This window comes from Pinus tabuliformis, chromosome Q (assembly GCF_031772625.1).
Source record: "Pinus tabuliformis cultivar Carrire ecotype Pingquan chromosome Q, CPIR1, whole genome shotgun sequence".
NCBI classification, from domain to species: domain Eukaryota; kingdom Viridiplantae; phylum Streptophyta; class Pinopsida; order Pinales; family Pinaceae; genus Pinus; species Pinus tabuliformis.
The window spans coordinates 1,016,489,154-1,016,507,342 of record NC_142296.1 but is presented as its reverse complement, the minus strand read 5'-3'; the positions used below and the strand labels follow the sequence as shown (position 1 = coordinate 1,016,507,342).

Here is an 18,189-nt window from a genome sequence, read left to right as displayed (position 1 = left end):
TTAAAAAAGAAAGATGAAGAAATATATAAAATACAAAATTATAATAGAAAAATATTAGATTATGTCAAGTGATTGAAAGAAGAAACAAAGTTTTATCAAACTCAAGAAGAGACAAGGATCATAGATGAAAAGACTACTAAAAGGTGTGTAGATGATATTTGTAAGAATATTGAAGAATCCTTAGATAGAGATGTGGTAAAATCAAAAATTCATTCTAAAATTGAAGAAGGACGTCAAAATTTGATAGATGAGGTCACATTGCAGTGTCACAAAGAGAAATAATACAAGATTCAAGAAGGTCTCTAGAGTATAATTGAAGATGTTGAAATCTACATAGAGGATATGCATGCCAAATAGGTTGGTATTATCTCCAAGGCTAGAGTAATCAAATATCAGGAAGAGGGAATATAGGAGGCCATTATCTTTGAAAAGAGGATATAGGAAATGGCTATGTTGAATAAAGGAAATTCATGAAATGTGAGACCATATTGACATCCTAATTATGAGGAAAACTTTCAAGGAAGACAAGAAGATGAATATCAACATTATTAAGGAAGAAAAAATGACCGATATAATCATTCACATGGAAGAAGATGAAATACTCATCAATATTCATGGAATGGGGCATCACCAAATAATTATTCAATAGGATGTTATCGAAGACCAACAACTACTACAAATTGGGGAAGTCACAACAACAAGACATGGAATGAAAGGAAAGCAAATTATTCAACACTCAACCATCAAGAATTAATAGTAGAAATAATTGTATTTGGATGGATGGTTGATCATCAATAGCAAGAAAATGTAGGAATCTAAATAATTCCTATTATTTGGTTTCATCACATCTAACACCCTTAACAACAGATCTTTGAGGACAAAGTTTTTTGAAGGACGATACTATGTTATAACCTTAAAGGGGGGCTATATTGGGCTAAATATATATGGTACGACCCAAAATGGGCATATATATGGGGTAAATGTGCATGTATTATGTAAATGTATATGTAATAGGGTCATCCCAATAATGAAAGGACCACATGTGCAAGGTGTGGATAGATATATATTGATATAAGTATTCATTGTGGAGGACATGGACATATGATTTGGATCTATGAATTCATTTGGATATTTGGAGGATTTTATCCTATTATTATCTGTATTATAGTCGTGCTCTATGCTCACATTATTTTACGTGGTTTATGTTTCTAATTTGTATGTCTTAATATCATAACAATTCGATTATCTTAATATCTCACAATTCAAAGTTTTATAAAATTTAATTGGCTTGTTAATTATTGATTTAATACTCTATCATTTAATCTCAATCATGTGATACTATGGTCTATAATTTCGAGGTGATGCATCAAAGGTATTAAACTCAATTGTTAATGGCCCATGATATTATTGAATGAATTTTATTGGATACACTTATCAATTTGACTATTCTCAAAATTCATTCATGGTAATGAGTAAATGAGTAAGACACAACAACTTTTTTCAAATAACCACCTTATCGTATTAACTAACCATTAATTTTTATGTGAGGTGGGAAGTACTAAGAGACTATGGTATTATGTTTTAGGGTAGCAGAGGTTAAAAAAAATATGTGCTCATGTTGGAAGGGGGCTGGAGTAGCTCGGAAAGACAAATGCTCATGAGAAGAGGAATAAGAACAAAGATGAGGAAGAGATACTAGGATTGGATTGAGAAAAAAACATAACGCGAAGAGGAGGAATATCAAGAGGAAGATAAAATAGAGGAGAATGATAATGTAGAGGGTGGAGTAAGAAGATTGATGAGGAGGAGATACAAGGGTTGGACTAAGAAAAAACCATAATATAGAAGAGAAGGAATATAGAAAAGAAGATAAAATAGAGGAGAATGATAATATAGAGGCTATAAAGAGGAATAGGAAGAGGAGAATATGAAAGGTAGATGAAAATAAGGTAAATTTAGTTATGTAAATTTGAAGAGAAGATTCATAGTAGAGGCTTAGTGAAGAAGATGGAATTCTAGTAAGCTTAGTTGGGTAAATTGAGAAAAGAGGAGAAATCATAATGAGAAGAAAGAATAGAAAATAAAATACACAGAGAAAAAAACAAACTTGAACAACAGATTGATAAAAATAATGTGTATTAATTTGTTTAATTTTTATAAAAAATGTTAGCCTAGAAAAGGCTTAGACCATCAAGTTTTGTAAATACAAAAACTAAGTAGGCTTTGAACCCATTTCTATATTTCCAAAAGTTTCCATATAGGCTTATAAAGAAGATTTCATAAAAGATGACGTGGTTTAGTGGAAAGGCATATGGACCCAATTCTATGAAGGAAATTTCTCATTTTATGTGTATTTTATGTTTACTTTATGTTATATTTTCTATGTGTTTGAATTGTTACACCTTAGAGTTATTTCTTCTGATGATTTGACAACGTATTAAGGTCACGGTGGTGTTTGTGGTGAATGAATTCTATAAGGGAGTAAGGTCCACTTTACATAAAGTAACCTATGAATGATTGAAAAAATATGTTTGTAACTTTATTGATTAAACTTGGCAAATGATTCGAATTCCATATAACCAATTTGACTTTTTGTTATATCCCCTTGGAAATGGGTGGTTTGGGAATTATCAATACCACAATGTAGGGGAACTTTATGCTTTATACTAAATAGATGGTTCAATCTAGTAAATTTCAAAAAGTTTAGAAAAACCTTCGAAGAAATCACATTATCCAAGGATGGTCCATGGGAAAAAATATTTGGCCAGGCCTCCCCTTTCAAACCATACTGGTAATTTCCAAAGTTCAAAGTTTCCAAGACATGTTCTTCAAAGTATTTGGAAGGCTGGGAGGTGCTCAAACCCTTCCTAGATCGGAATGGTCACTCCATGGAAATTGGGTTAATAAACATAGTGTTTGGTGTTCCACATTGGGTTTGGTTGAAGGAAAACCTTTTTCCTGAATCCTCATAGTTCTTGGCCTTGTAGCTTTTTTAGAAAGGCATTCAATGTCCCAACTATTTGCTTCACAATTCCTCCAAGCTGGAGTGGATTCCATGACTTAATATGATGAAAGTATTCATGTTGAATAAAAACTATCAAGATTATTATGAATCACATTCAAGCTCTCATCCTAAACTACGTTCAATTCAATCTTGGTCTCCCACTGCATTACATGTAATGGCACAACTAGAAATGGAGCAAGGCCATAATGTTCACAAGTTAATGCCAACCATGGGCTAGAAGTGGCCATGAACCAAGACTTTCCTTCAAGGCCACCTTAATAAAATTTCTCATTGAATTGAAAACAAATAGTTGGGATACTTCTCCTAAAAAGTATCTAGAACCTTATGATTGAACATAAAAATGGTCTCTTTTCCAAGAGATTTGTGATATGGAGTCCCCCTATTGATGGAAGATCAACTTATCTAGGGGTGCAATGCCCATGGTATTTACATTGTGGGCACATTAAATACTTGAATCATCTCTTCTTGTTCTATTCACTTGCTAGGAAGGCTCAAGCATTGGTAGAAGTTATGTTAGTAATTCTTGTCAACCTCCCTACCTTTGGAAAACTACCTTGCTAGGTCCATGAGTCTTCATGTTTTAAGGTTGCTTACATGATTTTTAGATTTGAAGTACTCTTCTAGATTTGGAAACAACATGATCACTCATTGTTTAATGATGATGCGGTGTCTCACGAATTTTCTTAGTATGATATTACATTGATACATATTAACTCGATTGAATAACATAAATTCCCATGCACCATAAGCAGGTTCTGTTGAACGCACTTGGAATTTAGCCTTCTAAAGTATCCATGCCACCAAACTTGTTGCGACTCTCTCTCTTAGTTGGGCTTGATGGTATCTTAATTTGTTGACCCAAAGCTTTGGTTGCAACTGACCTTGATACACTTAGCAACAAAAAGAGAGAACATGCAATTAGACACATAAATCTTTGTAAATAGACAAGAAATTCTCCACACCAACATTAACAATTTCAAGTGGAGGTCATTAAATCAACAAAGTCAAAATGTGAGGAAGACCTATACAAAATGTGAGTAGTATCCTCTTGGAATCAACAAAGTCAATATTTAATATATTAAATCTAAAAGCATAATTATGTTATTTAACACTTCAAGTAATCAATATTTAAAGTTTTTCTTTACTTATAATAACTTGATTTTATGTTGAAACATATACACTTACTTTTAACAAAACCAAATGGATTTCATACTTTTTACTCATAGAATGATAAATAAGTGATTTGACTATAAAGGCATGTATATTCTACCCCTCTAGATTTGAATCTATAACCTCTTAAAAAGAAACATATGCTTTCTTTTACACAAGTGACTTTAACAAAACCAGCATATGATTTCTATATTTTCTAACTATAACCTGAAAAACAAGTAATTTATCATTTATAAATAAGTGATTTGACTATAAAGACATATATACTCTACCCTTCTTTAGATTTGAATATATAACCTTTAAACAAAAACATTAAAATCTTAATAATGGAAACACAACATTCCTTTAGTATCTCATGGTCGATCACTTTTGAAGGAATGGGTGTCTGTTTTTTAGTGTTTTATGGCATCCATCTACCTTGGAGTTATTTCATGCATCTGGTTGAGAGTAGATAATGGGAAATCCTTAAGTCGATCCCAGATTCCCTGAATATTCAGGAATCGCATTGACATTTCCTAAATATTCGGGAATCGCACTGACATGGGCACGGTCAATTTTTTGACCGCGCCCATGTCCATCCAATTCCGGAATATTCTGGAAAACTGCAATCAACTTAAGCTAAGTGGTAGATAATGTGGGCGTGTAACACCTCCTATGGATCACCAATTAATTCAAGGTTATGTGAGTAGATTAAAGAGAGCATGCCCTATAAGCAACGGATGCCTCGACGAAAATCTTGAAAGTCATCCTTGAAATTCTTGAATAGAAACAACAAAGGTTGAAGTACCACTTTCACATCCATTAAAATACTGTTATTCTCTGAAAGTCTCTTTATTTACGATGAACAGTAAAGGTTTCGTTCCTACCTAGCCTCAAATTCACTAATGTGCCTACCTAGCCTCCAACTCACTAATGGTGACATCATTTATGGAAGGAACCAAATGATTCTCTGTAGAGACAGGCGACACGGATGATGCGGTGGCAAATGGCCGTGACTGCTGAATCCCACTGCCAGAGCTGCCGGCTGTGGATCGTCCATAGGAGCTGTCACCACTTTTCACAAATGCGGGTTTTGTCGGATTTGCTAATGTTGCAGGAGCACTGGAGATCATCAATATAACATTAGCGATTGTTGGGCGGAGGCATGCATCAGCTTGGGTGCATAGAAGCGCAACCTGAATGCATCTTAAAGCTTGCTCATGCCTGATTGTTTCGGTCAATGTAGAATCTATCATATCTGGAAGGCACCCTCGCTTGTATAATCTCCATGCCTGCATCACAAACATCCAAGGCAAATGCATACTCACTTAACATCTCCATTGTCAGCAACCACTGTTTCTCATAGAAAAAAGTAATCATGAATTGATGTCTTACCCATTCTAATAAGCTTTGCATTTCATCGGGAAATTTTTTTGCAGTGCTTTTCCTACCGCTCACGATCTCAAGGACTAGCACTCCAAAACTATAGACATCAACCTTTACTGATAGTTGCCCCCGCATTGCATACTCTGGCGCGATATAACCGCTACATAATCCATTGAGAAACTCCTCAAATAAGTGTGGTGGTTGTGGCTAAATCACACTTTTGCATACATGCTTAACTGCTGATAAATTGCATGAGGGAAGGGGAGAGGGTAATTGCATACTATGGCGCAATATAACCGCTACATAGTCCATTGAGAAACTCCTCAAATAAGTGTGGTGGTTGTGGCTAAATCACACTTTTGCATACATGCTTAACTGCTGATAAATTGCATGAGGGAAGGGGAGAGGGAAATGTTCTTACTATGTTCCTGCAGCTTTTGTTTGGATGTGAGTCTCGTGTTCAGGAAAGAGTCTTGCTAACCCAAAGTCTGCTATCTTCGGATTCATTCCCTCATCAAGCAAAATTTTGTTTGCTTTATTGTCTCTATGAATCATTCGCAACTGTGAATCCTCGAGAAGATAAAGAAGGCCCCGAGCTATTCCCATTATGATGTTATAGCGCTTTTGCCAGTCAAGATGTCTCTTCTTCTCTGGATCTGTATTTGTATTTCAAGAATATCAAATTTCGAAAATTTTAAATAATCAATCTCATTAATTCATGAAAAATTGATCATCTTCCCCTCGTCCAGGAAAAAATGTTGGAATGGTAATTTCAACTTGCAGATTTTTTCCTGCGATGCGATCCCATCGCATATCGCATTTTTCCCTCGTCACCCTTCACTGCATGCTTGATTGTCTGCGATGCGATATTTGTGATGCGATCGCAGATCGCAGATCGCATGATTTAAAGGTTATAGAGGCGGTGGCACATCCTTCTCTTCTTGCGATGCGATGGTGTGATAAGCCATGCATTAAATTCCAGCAAGATATTTTCAACCGTGTAATAAATGATATTTACTAGGGTTGGTAAATGTAGGTGAAATCTTAAATTTTACTATTTTTTTATTTTCACGGAAGTGGGGAAAAGCAACACGTATTGTAAAAGATATTTTGTATTGTTCATTGTATATATAAAAAAATATGCAAGAGTAGAGACGAGAGGAGAATATTAGCAAGAAGAACTCTTTCTTCTCTGCAACGCACAACAGTGCTGAAGATATATTCTCTGAGATAGTGAAATCAATTTCTGGAACTGAAGTTCCTGTTGTAAATCCCTCTGAGTTGAGGAAGACAATTCTGTAACAGTTTTTATTATTATTTTATATGATTAAAGATCCTGTATAAAACCAGAGCGTTTTTCTCTGTGTGTTATTTTGTGTGTTTGAAATGAACAAAAATTTCCATCATGGTATCAGAGCTAGTCTAGGCACTCAGTGATTCAAACACAGAGTTTGTTTTTTCACTGTAGGAGCTGTAAGAAGCTTATCAAGTAGAGAAGGTTTTTTTTTGCTGTCTATTATACAGTCAGTATCTCTTCTTTATTTTTCACAAGTTAAGATGGCAGATGCGGGAACTGGTTTGAAAAATCCCCAACTGCCACAGTTTAATGGGAAAAACTACAATTATTGGTCCATAAAAATGAAAGCATTGTTTGCTTCTCAAGGAATATGGGAGCTGGTTGAAACAGGCTATGCTGAACCTGCAGATGCAACAGCGTTGGCTGCTTTGATAGCAGCAGAAAGAGACCAGTTGAAGAGTGACAAGAAGAAGGATGCCAAAGCCCTCTTTTTCCTCTTCTAATCATTACATGAAAGTGTTTTTCCGCGAATTGCAGCAGCGACAAAGTCCAAGGACGCCTGGGATATTCTCAAAACTACCTATCAAGGAATGGAGAAGGTGAAGACTGCAAAGTTGCAGATGCTGAGGAAAGACTTTGAAAATATCAACATGAAGGAATCTGAAACAATAGATTCATTCTTCACTCAGGTTATTGGGTTGATAACCCAGATAAGATCCCATGGTGAGATTCTTGAAGAGAGAAGGATTGTAGAGAAAATCTTGAGAATTTTACCCTCAAGGTTTGAATCTATTGTGGTAGCAATAGAAGAAACAAAAGATCTCTCACAGTTCACAGTAGATGAGCTGAGTGCTTCTCTTTTGTCTCATGAACACAGACTGAGTAGAGGAACAGATTCCTCTTTTGAGCAAGCATTCAAGACTCAGATGTCTTTTGGCCAAAGAAGAGGTCAAGGAAGGGCAAATAACAGAGGTCGTGGAAGAAGCCAAAACAGAGGCAAAAACTATCCTGCTAGCACAAGCGGAAGGAGCTGCAATCAGAACCAAGATGAAGGTTCAAGCAAACAGCAAGCTCATGGACAAAGGTATGATAAATCCCAAGTCCAATGTCATTATTGTAAGAAATATGGGCACTATGCCAATGAATGTAGGAAAAAGCAAAGTGACATGAATAATAGGCAGAATGCAAATTTTGCAAATGAAGAAGATAAGAACCCAAAGAACGTAATGTTAACATGTAACATAGCACAAGACAAACAAGAAGATTTTTGGTTCTTAGACTCAGGTTGTAGTAATCACATGACTGGTAATATTGAAATGTTTGCCAATCTGGATGAAAATGTGAAATCTGAGGTAACAACAGGGACTGATGATACGATATCTGTCAAGGGTAAGGGCAGAGTCAGTATCCGAGCAAAAAATGGAGAACAGATGACTGTGCCAGATGTATACTATGTACCTGGTCTGAAATGTAATCTTTTGAGCATTGGACAGCTCATAAACAAAGGTTACAAGGTGTTCTTCAAAGATGATCTGTGTACAATCAGAGACATACCTCCAAGTAAGAAGATCATTGCACAGGTGCAAATGACCAGCAATAGAATGTTTCCTCTCAAACTCAGGGCAGATTTGAAGGAAGGAAGAACTATTGCGGCTGTAACACAAGAAGTCTTTCAGGAACAACTGAAAGATGTGAATTGGTTGTGGCATTTGAGATTTGGACATCTCAATTTTGGAGGCCTGAATCTGTTGCACAGAAAGGGAATGGTAAAGGGATTGCCATTAATTGAGAAACCCGACAGCCTTTATGAAGGCTGCATCTTGGGCAAGCAACACAAAGAAAGCTTTCCAGCAGGAAAGAGTATAAGAGCAAAAGCACCATTGGAAATTGTTCACTCCGATGTGTGTGGACCGATGCAAACACCATCATTTGCCGGAAATAAATATGTTTTAACTTTCATTGATGATTACACTAGAAAGACATGGGTGTATATGCTGAAATAGAAGAGTGAAGTGTTTGAGAAATTCCGACACTTCAAAACTCTTGTTGAAAAGCAGTGTGCGCATTATATCAAAGTGCTCAAAACAGATAGAGGAGGAGAGTACATCTCCCAAGACTTTCTGTGTTTTTGCAGAGAAAATGGCATACGAAAGCAGTTCACCGCGAGGTATACACCTCAGCAAAACGGTGTTGTTGAAAGAAAGAATAGGACCATTCTTGACATGGTCAGAAGTATGTTAAAGGCAAAACACTTGCTGCATGAGTATTGGGCAGAAGCTGTTACTTGCGCAGTTTACATCTTGAATAGATGCCCAACTAAAGCTGTCATGAACAAAGTACCAGAAGAAGCATGGAGTGGTCAAAAGAAAACTGTCACTCACGTGAGAGTATTCGGTTGTGTAGCATATGCACATGTACCGGATCAGCTAAGGAAGAAGCTTGATAGTAAGGGGGAGAAGTGTGTCTTTATTGGCTATTGTGATGAGTCAAAAGCATACAAACTCTATAATCCATTAACCAAGAAATTGATCGTAAGCAGAGATGTGCAGTTCATTGAAGATGAAGCTTGGGATGGAAGCTTAGAGAAGACAGTGAATGTGAAGACAACTGTGTCTCATGAAGAAGAAGAATAAGGGACAACAGTAAATAATCCTTCCTTGGTGGGTCCTCCTCCACCACAACAAGTACAACAAACCACACCACAATCTGGAATTCGAACAGCCTTGAGAAGTCAAGGAAGTGCTTCTCCAAGCACACCACAGGGATCAGTAATACCCTCAAGTTCGGATGGAACTCCAAGCACACCAAGAAGACCAAGATTCAGAGATCTGAATGAGATTTATGAACAAGGAGAGGTAAGTAACAATACCGGTCTGAATTCATTATTCGCTTTATATTGTCATGTTGATGACCCGGTCCATTTTGAAGATGCTGTAAATGAAGATAAATGGATTGAAGCAATGAATGAAGAAATTGGTGCAATTGAGAAGAGTAAAACATGGGAGTTAGTGGACCTCCCTGTAGGCAAAGATGCCATTGGAGTTAAGTGGGTCTACAAGACCAAAAGCAATGCTGAAGGTAAGATTGACAGGCACAAAGCAAGACTTGTTGTGAAAGGCTACAAGCAGCAACAAGGAAAAGACTATGACGAAACCTTTGCACCAGTAGCAAGGATGGAAACAGTCAGAACAGTGTTGTCTATTGCGGCACAACACAAATGGAAGATTTATCAGATGGATGTTAAATCTGCATTCCTGAATGGAGTGTTGAAAGAAGAGGTTTATGTTGAACAACCTCCAGGCTATGAAGTTGAAGGCCAAGAGCATAAAGTCTACAAGCTGAAGAAGGCTCTTTATGGGTTGAAGCAAGCTCCTAGAGCATGGTACAGTAGAATAGATGCTTATCTAATTGAAAATGGGTTTGAAAAGTGTGATGGTGAACCCACACTCTACATAAAGGAGAATGATGGTAAGATTCTTATCGTTGTTCTATATGTAGATGATTTGATTTTTACAAGCAATGATGCTTCTCTCATTGCTGATTTTAAAGCAGTCATGAAAAGTGAATTTGAAATGACTGACTTGGGCTTCTTAAGATATTTTCTTGGAATTGAAGTAGACCAAAGTGAAAATGGCATTTTTATTTCTCAAGATAAATATGTAGAAGCGGTGTTAAAGAGATTTAACATGCAGAACAGCAAGGCAGCTGTGACTCCAACTGTAGTGGGGTTGAAATTGACCAAAGAAGACAACAGTAAGGATTTTGATCCAAAACTATACAAGAGCATAGTTGGCAGCCTTATGTACTTGACTGCAACTAGGCCGGACATTATGCATGCTGTGAGCTTAATCTCCAGATTTATGGAAAGACCGAAAGAGACTCATTGGCAGGCAGCCAAGAGGATTCTAAGGTATGTGAATAGAACGAAGGGGTTTGGTATTTTATACTCCTCTTCTGAAAGTTTCATATTGACAGGTTACACTGACAGTGATTGGGCTGGAAGTGTTGATGATAGGAAAAGCACATCAGGATATGTGTTTCATATGGGATCGGGAGCCATCTCATGGGCTTCCAAGAAGCAACCAGTTGTGGCTTTGTCAACAACAGAGGCAGAGTATGTGGCAGCAATAGCAGCAGCATGTCAAGCAGTATGGCTGAGAAGAGTTCTCAGAGATTTGTGTCATGAACAGGAAAATGGCACAACCATTTACTGCGACAATAGCTCGGCAATAACATTGTCTAAAAATTCTATTTTTCATAAAAGAACAAAGCACATAGACACCAAATTTCACTTCATACGTGAATTGGTTAACAATGGTGAGATTGTTTTGCAGCACTGCAGAACAGAGGATCAGTTCGCTGATATCTTGACAAAACCATTGGCAAAGAAAAGCTTTGATCATTTCAGGAAATGCCTGGGTATGCAGAAAAAGCCCAGTAGTTAAAATTAAAGGGGAGTGTTGGAATGGTAATTTCAACTTACAGATTTTTTCCTGCGATGCGATCCCATCGCATATCGCATTTTTCCCTCGTCACCCTTCACTGCATGCTTGATTGTCTGCGATGCGATATTTGCGATGCGATCGCAGATCGCAGATCGCATGATTTAAAGGTTATAGAGGCGGTGGCACATCCTTCTCTTCTTGCGATGCGATGGTGTGATAAGCCATGCATTAAATTCCAGCAAGATATTTTCAACCGTGTAATAAATGATATTTACTAGGGTTGGTAAATGTAGGTGAAATCTTAAATTTTACTATTTTTTTATTTTCACGGAAGTGGGGAAAAGCAACATGTATTGTAAGAGATATTTTGTATTGTTCATTGTATATATAAAAAAATATGCAAGAGTAGAGACGAGAGGAGAATATTAGCAAGAAGAACTCTTTCTTCTCTGCAACACACAGCAGTGTTGAAGATATATTCTCTGAGATAGTGAAATCAATTTCTGGAACTGAAGTTCCTGTTGTAAATCCCTCTGATTTGAGGAAGACAATTCTGTAACAAATTTTATTGTTATTTTATATGATTAAAGATCCTATATAAAGCCAGAGCGTTGTTCTCTGTGTGTTATTTTGTGTGTTTGAAATGAACAGAAATTTCCAACAAAAAAACCAAAATGACATACCAAACAGGAAGGTTTCAAGACTTTTGTTTGGAAAATAATCATAAACAAGCAACCTATCTGGTCCCTCGGCACAACACCCAAGCAACTTTACAATATTTCGGTGTTGAACATTGGCCACAAGCTTCACTTCATTCATAAACTCTCGTTTGCCCTGTCTAGACGTTACAGACAGCTTCTTCACTGCTATTTCTTTTCCGTCTCTCGTTATTCCCTGAAAAAAATCATTCCCATTAACAGCCTAAGGAAGAAAAACCTTCATTGATGTCAAGTCATGCAACTTCATGGGTAAAAAACAATAACAGATACATACATACCTTGTATACAGGGCCAAACCCTCCCTCTCCAAGCTTCTTGCTTTCATCAAAATTATCCGTTGCTTCTATGAGATCTTCTAAGGTGAACAGAATTTGCTCCTCCTTCAGTAGCGTCGATTCTGGATCACTCTCACGTGTTTCTGTGTACACCCAAAATAAGAATTTATTTTGATAGCATAAGTTTGGTCGTGCGAAACAGAGGTTAAAACTGCAGATTCTACCTTCATTCTGCGCACGGGTTACTGGCCTCTCTGAGATGGATAGTTTCATTTTCCTCCACATGACAAACAAACAGACCATGAACGCTAGAAGCACGCCTCCCGCAATCCCCAATATGATGGGTAATGTTTTTGAAGAGGAACCTTCTGTAGAATAAGATCATGGAATACATGATATTATTATATACAAAAGCTTAAATTACAAACAAATTGTATAATCTAGAAATCGTAAAATTGAATGCAGCAGCGAGAGATTACTTGGCTTGGTGCGTGAAGTGCCATTCGTCAGAGGAGCCGGCGCAGCGCCCGAGGAGAAGGCAAAAAAGGGATGTATTTCATATCGGACCCTGCAGCTTCCGAGCAGTGCTTGAGCTCCTTGGCTCATAAAATCGAGGTGATTAATCGCGGTTTGCAAACAAGAATTGCAGCTTCCGAGCAGTGCTTGAGCTCCTTGGCTCATAAAATCGAGGTGATTAATCGCGGTTTGCAAACAAGAATCGCAGTCCATGATGGATATATCTCTCCAACACTGAACTTGACTGTAAACGGTGCGAATAGAAGAATATGTAGCTAATCCTTCAGCGAATCCGTTGTTTGCAGAATTGATAGCCTCATCAGACAGGTTGGAAAGGAGATTTGAAGTATTGTCCCTAAAACTTTTTAGATAACCAGTACTAATATTGTTATTGTTCCCAAAAGAAATCCCATTGGTGTCTAGGTGTGAGAAGAAACTAAAGTTATCTTATCGTAGGAAGCAGTTATCCAGCCATACTAGACCGCCGACGTAGTTTCCGCAGAGTTGTAGAACACTATCGTTTGCTAATTGCTGGGAACAGATTGAACAGTTTTGTTTAGATATGTTACCCATGCACTGGAGGAGGCCATAGATTCTGTTGGGAGTTTCTCCATACGAAGAAGTGTTGAACCCTATTTGAGGTGTATTCTTCACTAGATCCCCCATTACCCTATTCAAATTGCTGGAAAATGTACTTCCATCAGCGTGAGTAAAAGCATTATTGCATATATGCTGTGGCGAATCTGATAAAACCAAAGTAAAACTGCTAATGAATAATAAGGCAATGAAATGAAAGAGAATAGTTGCCTGTTTACAAGAATTAGCGAAGTATAAACAAGTATACTTGTGGAAGTTCCTCATGATCATCAGATTCACAAGAGAGTTGTAAATCGATGTAATTGCCCTCAAAACCCTGAACTAGGAATTGGAACACTGAGAGCATACAACATTCCCAAAAGATAAACTTTCGGAAGTTAAATTCGCTGCCTACAAAGCTTGCTTGCGTCTTCTTGAAGAGGAAGATGGGTCTTGGTTTCAGTGGTGTGGGGGTAAAAGTTAATGTAAACTAAACCTCAAGTATACGTTCAGACCAGAGCCGATCAGCATGGAACAGTTAAGTTCTCAGCTTTTCAGGTTGTCTCCCAACCACACTATAACACACTCTTTGATTCTTTCGTTTACATGAATTCCTTTCATGAAGTGTATAACGTATGCTCATAAACATTCTTTAAATTAAGATTAAAATAATAATATTAGTGTAAAAAATTTAAATTTGTTGGGGATTTTTTTGGTAAAATCCCAAAAACAAACAAACTGAACAGACACAGAGACAATGCTCACACACAGAGACAATGCTCTTTTTCTGCCACAGGATCTTTTGCACACGGAAGTTTTAAAAAAATTCTGAGAAGAGAGTATTACACACACACAAAAGGATTTGTATTCATTAAAATATAATGCCTGATACAAACTTCATCCTCTTTCACTCAGAGCGATTTACCAAAAAGAAATTCAACAAAAGTTACACTGTCTCCAAAATCCCTTTTACATTTACTGGTGTAAAAATCTTTTACATATTCTGCTGTAAAAACATTTTACATACGCTGCTCCAAATAAAAGAACACTATGTGCTCCAAAACTTGACTGTTTCTACATTGCTCCGTTTCACCTTGCATTACAGAATGGTCAACACATAAAAAAAACATTACCAATACATATGCATTCCCCTTGTTTTCTCCTCGCACTGCTGTGCAACACCGAAGTTTTTTATGAAAGTCAACTAGACAAAAAAACGTATACATATTCATATGTATTAACAAAAACGACTACCCATTATTACTTTACGTGCCGTAGAGAAAAAAGTTAAAAACTTCTATCAACTTTCTAGAATTCATTAAATGCCTTAATAAAAATCGGCGGTCAACCAAAATTGATTTTACTCCACGCAAGGTTATTTAATGCAGGCTCGAATTCATCTTGGAATGATGGACGACTGACAAAGATTTCGGGAGCCCACTTCATGTTGAACATTAGGCTCTGATAAAGCTGTACGAAAGAAAATATGCTAAGGACGCGTGGCTAAAGACAATTGCATCGGAGTCGATTGTCCGGAAACAACTTACTGACCAAAGGTGGTCCGATATGCTCTGGTGGTTTCGCTGAAGCGGTTTTGGCAAATTAAATGTTGCTTCACGGGTCAACTCATGCGCGGTTGAAATTTCATTTTCAACACTCCCCTTTAATTTCAACTGTTGGGCATTCAGTCATACCCAGACACTTCCTCAAAAATTCAAAGCTTTTCTGATCCAATGGCTTTGTCAAAATGTCTGCTACCTGTTCTTAAGTCCTGCAATGTTCTAAGACAATTTCTCCATTGTTCACCAATTCCCTGATGTAATGAAACCTTGTATCAATGTGTTTCGTTCTCTTATGAAACACTGAATTCTTTGATAATGCAATAGCTGAGCTATTGTCACAAAAAATCACTGTTTCTTTTGCCTGCTCTTGGCCTAAGCTCCTCAACATTCTTCTCATCCAAACTGCTTGACATGCTATTGTTGTAGCTGCCACATATTCAGCCTCTGTTGTAGACAATGCTACAATGGATTGCTTCTTAGAAGCCCATGAAATGGCTCCTGAACCCATATGAAAGACATAACCGGAAGTGCTTTTCCGATCATCTACACTTCCATCCCAATCACTATCTGTGTATCCAATTAAATCTGAACATTCTAAGACATTATATAAAATTCTAAACCTTTTAGTACCTTTGACATACCTCAAAATTCTTTTTGTTGCCTGCCTATGTGCTTCTTTTGGTCTCTCCATGAATCTGGAAATTAGACTAATAGCAAACATTATGTCAGGCCTAGTTGCTATTAAATACATAAGGCTGCCAACAATGCTCTTGTACAAACTAGGATCAAAATCCTTGCTGCTGTCCTCTTTGCTGAGTTTTAATCCTATCACTGTGGGAGTGATTGCTGCCTTGCACTCTTGCATGTTAAATCTGCCCAACACTTCATTTACATATCTTTCTTGTGAGATAAAAATCCCATTTTCATTTTGATCTACTTCTATTCCTAAGAAGTATCTCAGCAAACCCATGTGAGTCATTTCAAATTCCTCTTTCATGACTGATTTGAAATTTTCAATGAGATGATCATCATTACCTGTGAAAATAATATCATCAACATATAAGACAACAATTAGCAATTTACCATTCTTTTCTTTGATGTAGATGGTGGGTTCTCCTTCACACTTGTCGAATTTATTATCCAATAGATAGGAATCTATCTTGTTGTACCATGCTCTTGGCGCTTGCTTCAGCCCATAAAGAGCTTTCTTCAATCTGCACACTTTGTGCTCTTCACCTTTCTTCTCATAGCCTAGAGGTTGTTCAATGTAAACCTCTTCCATTAACACTCCATTTAGGAATGCTGACTTCACATCCATTTGGTAGACTTTCCATTTGTTTTGTGTTGTTATGGACAACATTGCTCTCACAGTTTCCATTCTTGCAACCGGTGCGAAAGTCTCCTCATAATCTCTCCCATATTGCTGCTTGTATCCCTTGACAACCAGCCTTGCCTTGTGCCTTTCTATCTTGCCTTCAGCATTGCTCTTGGTCTTGTAGACCCATTTAACTCCAATGACTTCTTTACCTTTTGGTAGCTCAACCAAATTCCATGTCTTGTTTCTCTCTATGGCATTAATCTCTTCATCCATAGCTTCTATCCATTTCCTATCCTTAATTGCATCTTCGAAATGAATAGGATCATCAACATGACAATATAAAGCAAACAAGGAATTCATTCCTTCATCATAAATATCACTTAAGTTTCTGAATTTCTTACCTCTTTCATTCGGTGTGCAAGTGTTTGAAGATTCACTTGAATTTCCTCCTTGTGGTGTGCTTGGAGAAGCACTTTCGTTTATCCTCAATGGTGTCTCTTGTTGTCCTTGTGTTGGTGTTGCTGTTTGGGGATGTATTTCAGCCATCTCCTCATCATGAGACAAACAGTTTTTAACGTTCACTGTTTTCTCTATGCTTCCATCCCAAGCTTCCTCCTCAATGAATTGAACATCTCTGCTCACAAAAAACTTCTTGGTAGATGGGATATACAACCTATAAGCTTTGGATTCCTCACTGTATCCAATGAAAATACATTTCTCCCCTTTGCTATCCAACTTCCTCCTTAGCTGATCTGGAATGTCTGCATAGGCCACACATCCAAAAACTTTCAAGTGGGTGACACCTTGCTTTCTCCCACTCCATCCTTCTTCTGGCACTTTGTTCATCACTAATTTTGTAGGACACCTGTTCAAAATGTAAACTGCACAATTTACAGCTTCAGCCCAATAATCATTTGGCAAATTCTTTACCTTCAACATGCTCCTCGCCATATCCATGATGGTCCTGTTCTTCCTTTCAACAACTCCATTTTGCTGCGGAGTGTACCTAGCTATAAACTGCTTGTGAATTCAATTTTCTCTACAAAACCGTAGGAATTCGTTGGAGATATACTCACCTCCTCTGTCAGTTCTCAAAACTTTGATGCGCAGCCTGCTTTGGTTTTCCACAAGTGCTTTGAAATTTCGGATTTTTTCAAACACTTCACTTTTGTTTTTAAGGAAATATACCCAAGTTTTTCTTGTAAAATCCTCAATGAATGTTAGAAAATATTGGCTGCCTGCTAATGATGGAGCTTGCATTGGTCCACATAAATCTAAGTGGATAATCTCTAAGGGTGCCTTTGCCCTTATTCTCTTCCCTGATGGAAAACTTTCTCTGTGTTGTTTTCCCAATATGCAGCCTTCACAAAGGCTGTCCGGTTTCTCTATCAATGGTAATCCTCTTACCATTCCTTTCCTACTCAACAAGTTAAGACCTCTAAAGTTGAGATGTCCAAATATTAAGTGCCACAACCAATTTTCATCCTTTGGCATGCTTTGGAAAGCCTCTTGGGTAACTGCTGCAATTACATTCTTGTTTTTCAAATCTGCCCTTATTCTAAGAGGGAACATTCTGTTCCTTGTCATCTTCACTTCAGCAATGCATCGTTTGTTGGGTGCTATATCCATGATGGTGCACACATCATTCTCAAAGAAAACATTGTAACCTTTTTTAACAAGCTGTCCAATAATAAAGAGGTTACATCTCATTCCAGAAACATAGTAGACATCTGCTATGGTTTTCTTCTCACCCTTATTTGTAAATATTTTTACCTCTCATTTTCCCATAACAGAAATTTTGCTATCAGTTCCTAGTGTGACTTGTGATTTTACATTCTGATCTAGAGCAGAAAAGAGGGCTATGTTTCCTGTCATATGGTTGCTGCAACCTGAGTCTAAAAACCATATAACTTCACTGTTT

At 37.3% G+C, this 18,189-nt stretch overlaps 1 pseudogene; it reads right to left on the bottom strand.

Annotated features, from left to right (window-relative positions):
• Nucleotides 1-5,085: 5,085 nt before the first annotated feature.
• Nucleotides 5,086-18,189, bottom strand: part of LOC149222950 (cysteine-rich receptor-like protein kinase 15) — a 76,325-nt pseudogene continuing 63,221 nt past the window's right edge.